At 38.5% G+C, this 14,547-nt stretch overlaps 1 long non-coding RNA gene across 1 annotated transcript; it reads left to right on the forward strand.

The window, feature by feature from the left end:
• Window positions 1–9,334: 9,334 nt before the first annotated feature.
• On the forward strand, window positions 9,335–13,560 carry LOC137198123 (uncharacterized). The gene is made up of 3 exons (XR_010931583.1): window positions 9,335–9,682; window positions 11,817–11,897; window positions 12,632–13,560. It is a non-coding gene; the product is annotated as an uncharacterized lncRNA (long non-coding RNA).
• Window positions 13,561–14,547: the final 987 nt, after the last annotated feature.

Consider the following 14,547-nt stretch of genomic DNA (forward strand, 5'->3'; position numbering starts at 1 on the left):
GTGACTCAGCCAATCAGAACCGAGGACCACAGCTATAAGCATTTTTAAATACATACACCTCTTATACAAATGTATGTTTTGTGTATAATTATGTTTATTGGTTTGTTTGTTTGTTTGTTTTCAAAAAAATTTCATCCAAAAAGCCATGACGTGGAGGTGCCAGGCTACTACCGGGGCGTTGCCCGTGACGACGGACAGATGCAGGAGCTCTCCGTGGTGCTGATTCGTTCCTGCCATGTCACCCCAAAACGCCTGACATAGTAATAAATAATATGGTAGGATGGTTGTGAGCAAGTATAAAATGAATGGTAATTGTGTTAGTGGCAGGTTTTGACAGAGAAATACAAAACAAACACTTATAACAAGCTAAAATTGAAGCATAATGAGCTTAAATGTTGAAATAAATCATAATTTATGAGGTAAAGTGGACTAGAAAATGCAGTAGACCCCATTATTTTCACAGGAGCATCTGTCAGAAACAGTGAGAATTGAATTGTTCTGTCAGCCCCAATAGGATTTAAGACAGCACCTGAGAACAGATGAAAGCTATTTTAAATAGTGTGAAGCCTTACACTTCTCTGACATCTTTTTCTCATGCGGTTGAGCATCACAAGGAGAGGAAAAAAGTTGGAGGGAGAAAGGGAGGGGGACCTGAAGTGTTATGTCGACACTGAATTTTCTGGAACATTTCTCTGAGGAGTGCGGTATTTTAAGAAGCGTCCCAGTTCAGAGGTATGAGGGTGAGGAAAATGTCTGACATTTGACATCTTTTGAGTCTGTAGAATTTTCTCTAAACGCAAAGGTTAAACAGATTTAATAGACCTGCTGGATCATGAGGGACTCCAGGAGAACTTATAAGTTTGGCTGATGTTGTCAGGAGAGGCAATAAGCTAGAGAAAGAGTAACACAATGTAGTAAGCTGCAATATAGAGTACACGTTAATCCTCTGTAAATGCATAAATCCACTATAAGATAATATATATAGTAGTAATATATGTAGTTATATGTCACAGTACTTTACTTTTACTTTTACATACAATATTATTGAATACTTCCATAGTTTAATTCACAAGTTTATACCCTGGGATTGAAATCAGAGCATCAGGAACAGGAAGTGTTGCAAAAACTGGTGAAATACTTACTTTCCCACCTCACCTGTACCCATGTAGATTCATCACAACTTTTCTGTTATATTCTGTTGCATCTTTCTCTGCCCTAAGGGTTTGAAAAAGACTGACAAGTCTCAGAAAAGTTCAGGCAAACATGAAAAACTTTCACTTTTTTTACTTCAAACTTTAAGACACTGATGGTATTTTTTGAGATGATTGTTTTCAAGCATCTCTCTGTGCGGTCATTTGTAAAACCCTTTACTATGATGCTGTAATTAAACCCCTACTCATTACCAAACATTTCCTCATTGATGTTAAGAGGAATAACACAGCATAAAGAAGCCACATAAAATAGAACATCCTGCGGTAATTTTTTGCTTTGTATTTGAAGGTCGAGCGTGAATGTAGATGCATTATTCACTGGCTGGTAGTCTTCAGGGGGAAACAGGCAGACGAGACAGCAAAGAGTCAATGAAGGCAATGTTTGGTTTGCAAAGCAAATGTCAACCTTTGTTTCCTGTAGAAGCTTGACTTTTCAAACAAAATCCAACACCAGAGCACAATTGTCCATTCATTATTTCCCTCTAGGCTACTTTACAGCAAAACTGGCAGCATAATTTTACCAAGAGAATGTAAAATTCACCACCATGATGGTGTCCACACTCTTAAGAGCTGAGATTACTATTCTGTTTTAGATTAATTAATGCACAAATAACCAATTAACTCTCAGACCAGAGCATGACAATTAAACTTTCATGACTCTCAGTGAATAATTAACATTCATTTAGTCTGGAAAACTTTCTGTCTGGCATAGAGTTGCTGTGATTAAAAAAAAACCCAGCTTTGTTCAAGTTGAATCTGCTATGTGTGATGGTAAAAACGCCAGCACATAAAATCAATGCATATAAACACTACAGTAATTAAAAGACTTCACTCTAAAATAGCATACATTTATTCAGAAAAGTTAAAATAATGCCCTGCCAGTGTGGTTACAACATAAATTCATCCCCAGACACTCATTTGGATTATAGAGTAAAAAATAATAATAAAATGATAAGACCGTCTTCAAACTGCATCGACATGTAGCAGCTATTTCAAGTCTTCATCAAGTTTTCAAACCACAGAATTAACAAAAAGTGACTGAATAAATCCACTGGAGTTGATCTGATGATAAACTAAACAGGTAATAAAACGTTTTTTTTTTGTTTGCATTAAATTCTTGATATCTGATGGTAGAAAACATTGATTTAGACCCACAATTAGTTTTGTTTTCATGCAAACAATCATTTTAGACTTGCAGTTTCATATTTTTAAAATGATAGATATTCAGGTTTTTAGGCACAAACTCAATAAACTCAAGAAAAAGAGCTTTGCTTATTTTTAATTGTTTTTTTTTTATCACCCATGCTGTAAATTTGACAGTGGGTTTGTTACTTTTGCCTGCTTATAATAATGTCTTACAGCTTTTGCATTATAGTTTTTATATAAAATATTTGCATTACAGGCCAAGGCTTAACCCCTAAAGCACCTTTGCTGTGTTATTCTTGTATTTATTATCCCAAAGGTATGTAAAATTGATGTTCAATATATTTTATTGGGGAAGTTTTTGTTCGGTTGCTCATCCCACATAAAGGGTCATCAGGGTGAAACGAACCGTGGTGAGAGAGGTGGAGCTATGTGGGTGGGGGGAGATGAAGGAGCAGACACATCAATGGTCATGGCAGTGGGATGAAAGAGTCCTTTGACTCCCCCACAGCTTGCTGCATCTTTGAATTGATCTGAACTGTCTCGGCGCATGGATCCGAGAACAAAAGATGTATTTAATCTGCACTCTTGCCTTTTAGTTTACTGTCAGCTAATAACCACAATACACGCTGTGAAAGATAATTCTGCTTTTCCTTTATATCCTCAAGAGAATCCAGCTTTGTTTATTGAAGAAGGAAGTTCTCATCACATGGAAAACAAACAAGTTATTAACATATCAAATGCAGTCTGCAGACTGTGCTGTATAGATTTAATGAACCACTGCCTGAATGTTAAAATAAAGGTCAAACAAGAAATGGGTCAGAAACATAATTAATGATCGTGGCTGAATAGGGCAGCAGACAGATTAAAATGTCATGTAAAATGTCTCCCTTCTTTGAAATATTATCCCAGCTGGAAAACTGCTTGCTTTGATCCATTTGATGATTCCTCGAGTTGACCAGTAGGTGGATTCCTTCTCCCACTTTTCCAACGTCTCCTCGCCTGTAGTTTTCCATAACAGTGCCAGCTGGTCTTCTCCACCAATGATGCCTATGTTTAGATACCCACACAACAAAACAACAAAAGGTTAGAGGGTCATTAAAATTACAGTTTGACTATTTTCTGCTTGCCATTATGACAAAGGTTTGGTGTGTCTCTTGCCTCAATGCGTCATTATCTCCATGTACGTGTCACCAAGCAGAGGCTTTGCCACATCTGTCATTTCATACTTTTGAACTGTCAGCCTCTGCTCTTGAAATGAGAAGAGTAACTTGCAATGGCCTTGTGAATCCCCTTTTCCATGAGGGGCCTTGACAAATGTTTTAGTGTCAAATGGGGATTTTTGGGGGCAACATGAGATGTCACAGTATCCTGGACACATTCATGCTGGCATTGTACTCGTCCACAAGCAGCCCGAGGTTGTGTACGGACCTGCAGCATTTTGGACCTTTTATCCAAAGGTTTTTTTTTTGATCCCACGTATATTGAGCCTATTGTGCTCATTTTTGCCTCGGTGTAACTGAATCTGCAAGGTGAAATATCTCCCCCTTGAACCTATTCATCCGCGGGTGCTGTGGTCTCTCTGCCATTTTTTTCTCTCACCGCATTTTTCTTCTTTCTTCTGCCCCCCTCAGGCAGATGGCCTTGACTCAGTCTAGTCATCAGCAAAGCCCCCTCATCTGGCTAACATCCCTGTCACAGTGAGGACATTAACTGGAACCAACCGGCTTTGTGATGACTCAAGATACTGCCGCCTCAGACATAGACAAAGACATGTAGTTGTCTCCCAGCTGTTTAAATTAAACATCTTTTTAGAGGAGGATATTCACAAGAAAAAGGTAAACAACTGTATGCCTGGTGAATGTAAAAGAACAAGAATGAGAGTCCACAGCCATGCAGCTGCTTTGTGAGGCTGTACTGAAAAATGTTAATGTCAGCATCTTAATATGCTCACAATGACAATGTTAACATGCTGATGTGTACCATGTTCACCATTTTAGTTTAATGTGTTAGTATGCTAACATTTGCTAATTAGCAGTAAACACAAGTGTACGCTATTCTTAAACCAAAGCACTGGACAAACTGAAATTTTGACCTGATGATAGTGTTATATGGAAAGTCAGGGGATTATCAAAGTTGTTTATCCTCAGAGGGACATAAATGTGTGCACCAAATTTCATGGAAATCGATCCAATAACTGTTGAGATATTTCAATCAAAAATTCAAATGTCAACCTGCTGGTGGCACCACATGAGTAGTCAGGGCATTGCCAAAACCATTCATCCTCTGGAGACCACAAATGTCTGTACAAAATGTCATGGCAATCTATTCAGTAGCTGTTGGGATTTTTCAGTCTAGACCCAAATGGTGGACCAACAGACCAACCAACCAATATAGCTATTTACAAAGCCGCTAACATGGCTAAAGACACTAAACTGCCATTGTTTTGTAAAATCCTGGTACACAAATCCACAGTCAAACAAAGTTCACCAGGACAAGCACCTGATTCCCTTTGTAGTGAGCAGTGGGAGTTCCCAGAGGATCACAAGCAGCGTTATTGTAGCTCACCTTTGATGGCTCTCTAAAGGCAGGTGTTCACAATCACGGTTTAAACATTGAGTCTGTTTGAAGTGGCACGAGTTATACCGAGGGAACGAAAGAGGTTTTGATCTCTCTTTGGCTCCACATGAAAATAGCTGCACCTGAGAGGATCGACGCTTGACCACAACCAACGGCTACACCTGCATCTGACAAAGTCTGCCCCCAGGATGCACTTGCCTTCATCTTGTCTACCATTTGTCTTCCTTTATCTTCATGCAAACATCTAACCTCTTGTTTTTGGATCTTATTTTTCATTGTCATCCTGCAGCCACTGCTTGAGATATTTTTATTTTCAGTTTCTTTTGTTTCCTGGGAAATGACAACAAAACAAAACAAATGACAAACAGCTACGTATTAAAGGGGGAAATTTATTGCAGTGGCAGTGAGTGGCGAACTCAGGGTTTATGTGATTAGAGGGATCTTGACTCTTTGAAGGGTTACATCAAAAAAAGTGTTGAGAGACCACTGATGCTGCTGCTCCACTGTGGGAAGCCCGGACTGAAATCTATATTGCTTCAGGCAATGTAATTCCGATGAAAGACAACCAAACCTTTGCTACTGCTTAGAAATGTTTAGCTAAGACTCAAGACTCGAGCAGCGGGTGAGTCATTACAGAGAGAACGAGCTGCTTCATGCCCCTGCACGTGGGTGGATCTGGTCTTTCATTGAGGAAACTTTCCCTCAGGGCACGGATTTTCTGTTTTGGTCAATGTTAGAACAGTGAGTTAATCATTACTGGAGCTGTGTAATTTACTTGTCTTCATTAATAACGTTTTACTTAGATAGGTTTTTTTATTGCAAGGAAACAACAACACCACATTGTTGCGGTAGTATAAAGAGGAAATAGTATTTGAGCTGTAAGTTAATATAAAGCCAAAATAACTGTATTAGTATCTGAAAAAAAGCCAACAGAAACTTTTAAGAGAAAATAACTGATAAATAACTAACCCAATAGTGGATTTTGTAACAGGAGACCATCGTTCCCTGTTTTCTAACTGTGAGTGTCACATTTCCAACCACGAGTGAGGACAGTTTTTTAAAAAAACATAACCATGTAGTTAAAGTAACTTTAACCCACATCATGTTTCTCTAACCTTAACAAAGTGATCATATTAACCCAAACCACAATCTTTTTCTAACCAGGTGGTTTTTGTGCCTGAACATAATCAGACTTTAACCACAGCGTTGTCACTTCTTGAAAAAAACATTATTTTTTAACAGTGATTTGTAACAGTTTTGAAAAGCACAGAAAAATGATGTCCTGCCAGTTACTGCAGACAGGGACACCAGATTAGAAAACGCTCCTAAAAATCATAAAAGTATTTAACAAATTAAAATTATGACCTGATGATGGTGCTGGATGAAAAGTTAAAGGTCCAGTGTGTAGAATTTAGTGGCATCTAGTGGTGAAGTTGCAGATTGCAATTCCTCCTCAATACCCCCTGCCCCTCCCCTCCTAAGCATGTAGGAGAACCTACGGTGGCCGCAAAGCTCACAAAAAAACACCTCTCTGGAGCCAGTGTTTGGCTTGTCCGTTCTGGGCTAATGTGGAAACATGGTGGTGCAACATGGCGGCCTCTGTGGAAGACGACCCACTCCCTATGTAGATATAAAGGGCTCATTCTAAGGTAACGAAAACACAATGTTTCTTATTTACATGGGATTATAAACTAATTATATTCTACTTCTGCCAAGTTCGTTCCACTAGATGCCATTAAATTCTACACTTTGCACCTTTAAGATGAATGTCTGCACCAAATTTCATGCCAATTCATCTAATAGTTATATTAGATATTTTAGTATTTGCTAAAAATGTCATTGTGGTGGTGCTAGAGGAAAAGTAAAGAGATCACCAAAGTCAGTAGGATTCATCCTCTGGGGACAAAGAATATCTGTACAAAAGTTTATGGCAAAAATAAATTGTAGTAGCATGTGATAGGAAACCAAAAACTGCAAGTTTATAATAAGACAACCAGTAAATATGTTAAGTATAGTCACAGATGTCTTGATGCATGTTTCAAATTTGGGGGGAAAAAAAAGGTTATACAACAAATGCAACATGCTCCATTTCATTCCAAACACAAACTGCAGTGCAGCTTGTGTATCCATACAATGAAACAGCCAAAATCTGAAACTTCACTTATTTGTACTTAACTCTCCCCTAGAGGCCAATATCCTCGCAGGGTCACTATAACTCGTCTGGAGCTAGGGGGGGAAAAAGGGAAAGAAATAGATGCCAGTGGTATGTGGGTGATGCAGACAAGCTTAACACCAAACTTTCCAGAAGCACAAATGTTCCCGGCACGTTTTGAGTCAGTGTTCTCACAAGCAGCCAAAACCATCCAGTCCCAACAGGCTTATCAGCGTCTGGAATCTGGCCTTACAGATCCTCCTGTAGGAGGGAGGGGAGGGAGGACACAATGACCCATATAAAACTGCTGTGTAGATTACACTCAGGCTATCAGCACGCTGGGCTGTTTCCATCACAGCTCTTTTGAAAGTCCAGGTAAGCTATAAAATGCGGCGGGCTGTGTTGGTTAAATGCCAACAGCCTCAACAAAGGACCTGGAGGCATTTATGGTTTCCGCTGATTAGACGTCTACGGTTTGTGACAAAAAGCTCTTGAATTACTAGCAAAAGCCTCCACTGAGATAAGAGCCCTCATGTTTTTGTTGCTCAGGTCTTGGACCGGAGATGAGAATTATTTAGAGGACAAATACCTGAGCAGCACCCATATCGCTTGCTAAGAATGTGTCAGAGCCTTATCAACTGGATAGACTCAATGGACACTACAAAGGTACTGAGGTTAGGTATTGTGAGCAGTGTAATGCTTTTGTGCTCTGCCTTTGTCCCAAAATAAATATACAGGCATTTGTTTCCCATGTTTTCAGATTTTCAGATACTTGGGCTAAACTACCGCTGCTCCAGATGATTTTATGCCTTAAACCACACATTTCTTTGGTAGTGCATTACAGTCTCAGAAGAGCAGGTTGAGTTTGACCTACATTGATGTCTCATTCAAGGCATACAGCCATGCTAGAGGCTCTGTGAGGCTGCAATGCTCATTGAAAAGGAACTCACATTTTAAGATGAATGAAAATTGAGGTTCAGTTTTGGTCCTTAGGAAAAATGGTTTTTATAAATGGTAGTTGTCAAGTGTCATGTTAACATATTCGTTTCACAATGAGTGCGTTTATAGGCACATTAGTATCCTGGCTTTGAGTCTTATCCTGATTTTGATCTCATTCGGGACATGATGTTTACATTGGAACATGAGGAACCTGGTTGTGCATGTCTGTGCATACATGATTCTAGGTTTCTGATCGTCTGTGTGGAGTTGATTCCTTAATATCTCAGCCACTCATTTCCCTAACAGAGAATATTTGGATACCTGGATAAGATGTTTACTGTAAACGCTACAGTATCCCAGTTTCTATTGAAGTACTCAAGGTCGCAGGTTGCATTTCTCAAACCTGGCTAAGGCCTTGTTCACACAAAGCTGAAACTGCTGATATTGTTGGTTCATTAGTACGGCGGCTACATCAGAAAACAACCGTCCAGTCAGGGCAGAGTATGTAAATTACACACTCAGCGCAACACACACAGAACTACAGGCTCACGACAGCTCACTACTTTGCCTTCTGCTCTGTATCCGTATTTGTGAACACGTCATTCTCTCATACCAGGATATAATATTTACACATGTAACACATAACTGAACGATGATACATGCGTGTAAACTTGCATATTTTTAGGTAATATTTATCATGTTCAACATCTTAATTTAGTGTGTTAGCATGCTAGAACTTAACACAAAAGTACAGCTGAGGCTGATGGGAAAAGTTCGGCAGTTATTTGGTCTTAAAGCAAAATATTGCATAAATTTAAATTTTGACCTGATGATGACACTAGATGAAAAGTCAGAGAATCACCAACGTTTTTATGATTCATCCTGAGGGGCACATGAACGTACCAAAATTCATGATGATCCATTTCCTTATCTCAGTCTGGACCAAAGTGATGAACAGATGATCCAACCCACCAGCGTTGCAATCCCCAGAGCCACGCATTTAGACGAGCTAAAATAAGCATCCAGCTTCGAAAATGAAACCATCTCTAAACTACCAGTTTAAAGAAACTCAGAGAAACCATGATTTTAAACCGGTTTCTATGAAACAACTGCTGATCTATTCTCACGATTGAGTTTTCATACTTTTTCATATTAAGGAATAAAATAAATTTGTGTTGTACATGAAACCCTGAAAATATATTTATAATATTTTGCCTTCTGAGCCCCACATAAACTGCATTTTATTAGGACAAAATGATCTCTATACTATAAGGAGAGGAACACAAATATGGCTGAGAGTGAAATCTATTAGCAAACAACATTTCTCATACAAACTTTCATTGTCTTTGCTTGAAAATCTTATCTATACTGGGTAAAACACTGCCTTTATTTGTGTATTTTGGAGTAATACTTGTCAAAATGTCCCCCAGTCACTGTTTTATGTTTTCAAAGTCAATGTTAAGTCTTGAAAAAAGCCTCTCAGCACTGAGTCCATCCTGTGTTTATTTTGCTAATGTGACTTTGAGATTTAAGGATGTGACAGATGGAGTCACTCGTCTCTGTCTCGCTCCGTCAGTCCCAGAGATGCGGTCTTCACTGATAAACCTGTCAGAGTTAAAGACTCCATCAGACAACTTCCTGTCTGATTCTTCTCAGAGTGAGTGTTTATGAAACATACAGTGGGTGTGCAGCAACGGGTGTATCCTGTCAGTGTAAAATCTATGACTTCAGGCAAATATTTATTCTTAGCTGCTCAGTACATTTTCCCCCCAAATTCATTAGTGTGTAAAACCTTGATGAATCATCCTTAAAGTCTGCAGTAGTGAGACTAAACAAGTTCCCAGCAGTGATGTAATCGGTGAAGGCCTGAATCGTCTGGAGCTATTTCTGTGTCACTAGTCCCACAATCAGCTCAATTCATCACCAAAACACACAGCAGGTACAGAGGCTTCAGTCAGCTGCCGTACTTGAAAATACCTTGTTTAACTTTCACCTGAGCCCTGGTTGAAACCATAGACTGTAAAAAATAATGGATGTGTGTGGAATTTGCATTTTGACTGTCGCCATCTTGGATTTTTGGAGCCAGAAGTGATCATATTGGAGCTGACCCTTATGCTAGGTGCTAGCTGCTAGCTTGGTTAGCACATCGCATTTACAGTCTATGGTTAACTGTGCTAATGCTAATGCTAATGGTTGGTAGAGAAAAAGAAGCTTAAAACTATTAAAACAAAATGTACTTACCATTAAAAACTGCCCCAATCATACAGTTAACTGTTCCCTAAACCCCGTCCCCCAACAGTGTCCAATCATAGCTTTGTAACCCTAACTGGCTGGTCAAGCACCCAAACAGTGTAAGAACAATACTATATTTAAAGAGTCTGGAAGGTGGTGTCTTATTTTCAGAATCTAAAACTCAAGAGCAAAAGTGTAAGGAATCGATTAAACTGTGTGTTTAAAAGATTGTCAGACCTTCAGGGTTGAGTGTTTTTCTGTTAAACCTTTCTTTGGCCAAAATGAGAACCACCAGCTGATTACAAATACAGTAAGTTTCTGCACAATACAGATCTATATCCAAGAATATGAACTATAATCAAAGTAGTTAATTTTTTTGAGCATGCCGGGCTAACTTACTTACAGTACTTACTTACTTACCGACTACTTACAGTAAATCTACAGAAAATTAATCTGCAACTATTTTGATAATCAAATAGTTATGAAAAAGTCAAACAACAAACAACATTTTCACAGTTCATCTTCTTAAATGGGATAAATTGACAGCTTTTCCTTTAATGAAATTAAATATTTTGGGGTTTTAGACTGTTGCTTATAGACAGTACAAAACTGTCATCTTGAGCTCTAATATTTCTGTCCCTGGCATTCAGAGGCATTTTTCTCTGTTTCCTCAACATATTAATTGATTCATCTAGAAGATAATTGGTAGATGAATTGCTAATGAAAATAATAATTACCTGCCTAATAACCTACAGTGGTAATCTAGCACTATTTTCAAAGGCAAAGGGCGTATAATTAGCTAAGGGTTACAGGTTACATTAGACCTGTCAGGGGAAACAATAGTGACTCTGTTCTGCTTTTTATTTGGTTTGAAGAAGTTTACACTCAAGCAACTGCAGCTAAACTCATGCTAGTTCTCAAAACCTTTTAAAAGTGAAGCATTTAGTTTGAAAATATGAACATTAAAGCATAAATCTAACCACTATGTTGCTTGTCAAAGTATGATTTTCTAAAGTAAGCTTTCGAAACAAACCTATTTTAATTACATTTGTATTTTAAATACTGTACAGTAATACAAGGGCTAACTATCTTCACACAATCAACACCTTAAATGGATCATCAGCTAGTAAGGATGCTAAGTTTTTAATTGTAGCTTAAATGTAGCTTTAGCCTCAGTCTTTTAGCAATATATCACATATTTAGCAATCATGTGCACATTTAAGACCCTTTTCCTGACTTGTCATTTAAAAGAAATCAGCTGAAATCATTAAAACATCAGATGGAGGCAGAGTTAGAAATGAGAAACCTACTGTAGCTGCTTTCGTTTCATTTAAATGTGAAATTGAAGACCCAAAATGACTCTGAATTTCGAGTAGTAAGTCATTGTTCTTGTTATAACCCGCATATCTGCTCAGATCATTACAGTGAGCTTGTGCACCAGGATAAACACAATCTCCTCCTATTCCATGGATATGGACTGATATTTACTTTAGGAGTCATATCGAAACAGACGTGCCAGCAGTGAAATATTCCTCTGAACGATTTAATTTCCTTCACAGATCTGTGATCAGCCTTTGTTTCATGCCTGGCCAATTTAATCAGAAGTGGAGCCTGGGGGCAGGTGCAGCGTTTCATTCCAGGTGAGACGAGGATTTGCCCGAGCAGGAAAGAAAGCAGTCCTATTACATATTAAACACAACTCAAAACAGCAGAGAGGATCAACATGGTGTGGATGAGGGTAATGATTTATTGTAGATGTGATAAATGAATGTACAAATGTGTCAGGACATGAGATTAATGAATACAGACTACATCATTCTGGCTTTTTATCTGAAAGTCACATTAAAAAGTACAAAAAAACAACCAAAGTCTGACTTGATGTCACAGAAAACAGCCATTTATCTTGAGAAAAAGAAAACAGAGATTGCAAGGAGGACTCTGCTCTGTTTTTCCTGGAATAGATGGATGTTTTTGAGGCTATTATACTTGTTACTGAGTAAGGCGTCAACTTATGAGGTCAAATTATGCTGTCTTACCTGAATTTTTTGAGGCCTGGGGGCACATTTAGAGATAATGAAACTTAAAGATCTTACTACAGTAGTTTCGTTTGTTACTAAAACCTCAATTCAGCAGTGTTTCTGGGCCTGGAGAGGCATGTACTAACTGGACAAACACCCCCCCACCTCTGCATGAGGCTGCTGATTGAGCTTCATTGCATAACACAACTCAACCCAGAATTACCCAATAGAAGAAGCACATTTTGTATTTTTTCCCCCCTTTTAACAGTCGGATGGTGTGCCTGCCTGTGTTGCTCAATGAGCGAGTGTTGCTGAGTTTAACAGTGTTCTTCTTCTACTTTGCGTTTCATGCCCAGAGAGCTGATGTCATCGGGCGCTGAGCGGTGCCAGTCTGCAAGCAGCACAGCTGAAAATTACAGGCCGTCACCAACAACAACACTCACAAACATGGATACACAGCAAGGACAAACAACAAAAAACAATGTTCAGTTTGGAGCTCTGTCACGCTCTGCTGACACTCGAATATTTTCTGTTACTTCTTTCAAAAAATTCACAATAGAGAAACCATAGTCATTATAAAAAAGCTCTACAAAATACCATGTTTACTAAAGATGATTACATAAAGAAAGTGTTTCCATGTTCCACGGGTTTAGCAAAAATGCTGGAAACTATTTTCATTAGTAATGACAAAGTCATATAAATAGAAGCACATAAATAGCAGCACATTTCATAACTTCTGGAAAGCAACAACAGAATGTTAACAGGATGACAAACATGTGCGTCAATTTCCTTTAGTTTGGAAACAGCAGCTCTGAGCTACGAGATGGCTTAAGTCGCACGTAATGAAGCAAACAGACATTTTTAGTGTGTTTTGGCTCCATTTTAGCAAAAAAAATGAACCCAAAACGCATATATAATCCCACCTCTACTGTGTGTGACAAGCACTTTTGCTCACAAAGGAGATGATGGAGATAATAAAGTAATTTTTTCCATCGTCTTCGTAGGGAAGAACTGTTTTCCATAACACAAAAAAAGCCTTGTTAATGTTTGTAGGAAAGAGCATTGAATTTGATTCTTGTGGCCTATTTTTTTAATCCCAGATAATCCCCTGACGATAATTAGACCTTGCAACTTGTTTTTGTACATATATTCTTTGTATTTTCCATCCGTGTGTAAAATGCAAGAGATCAGTTGAATGAATAATTGATTGAATGCAGCCTGTATAAGCTTTGTCATGTCAGGCACCCTGATGAAGAAATGCTTGTCTGGTGAAGTGTTGGTTTAATTAAAGTGCATGAAATTTTTGAGTGTTGACTGTTTTTTTTCTCTAGAATTGTTTGTACAATTGAAATCTTTGTTTGTATGGGCATGTGTCATTAGCACTGAAGGCGGTACAATGTGAAGCTGTTCCAGATGAAAGTTGACAATCATGAGAGAAACGTGGTGAAATTTTCAGTCGTCAATGTGAAACTCAGGTCCAAGATTGTGCTGTGAGTCTGATTTAGAGCTCTGGCGTCCAAAGACAACCTTTTGACCTTTGACGTTGAAATTTAGGACCAAATTCTAACAATGTGATGAAGCGAATCTACAAACCAACCAATCATAACTGCACAAAGGCAAACAATAACAGACTACACTGGCCAATGCAACATTGTGAGTGTCATTTTGGAAACATTTATGTGTTTCTGCTTGCTCATGTTTTTTTTTATTCACCGGGTATTCATCACACAATCTGACATGCCTTAAAATTGATGAATGACTTTCTTAAAAGCATCTTACACAGTGTGTCATAGAGGGAACTTGCAAGATTGTGCATAGAGGCATTCAAACTAGACAAATGCATGGTTTGCATCGGCTTCTCTTAACAAACTGTACTATTTTTAGAGTTATTTTAGAGGATAAGAGGATTAACAGCTTTTTTGACCTCAGACAGATGATCCAATTTAATCCTGTGTTCACAAAACATTTACTATCTGCTGCATGATGTTTTATCAAAACTGCACAATCACACATTCACTGTCAGTCACAATAACTTACTCAAGAAGAACATTTGTAGTTTCTGCTTCCTTTTTTTTTGTCACTTTGCCTTCAAATATTTAACGAGGGATCGGATGTACAACAGATGCCCCCTTCTCACTTTGTTCTTTATTTGTATGCATGATGTGGTGGTGGCTGAGGTGAGGGTCATTATGCTGCGTGGCTAAGCGACTTGATGGGTCACACTTCAGCGGTGGAGCTTCAAATGAGGAGGAAGGGAGGCCTGGCGAGGATG

Source organism: Thunnus thynnus, chromosome 15 (genome assembly GCF_963924715.1).
Source record: "Thunnus thynnus chromosome 15, fThuThy2.1, whole genome shotgun sequence".
Classification (NCBI taxonomy): Eukaryota; Metazoa; Chordata; class Actinopteri; order Scombriformes; family Scombridae; genus Thunnus; species Thunnus thynnus.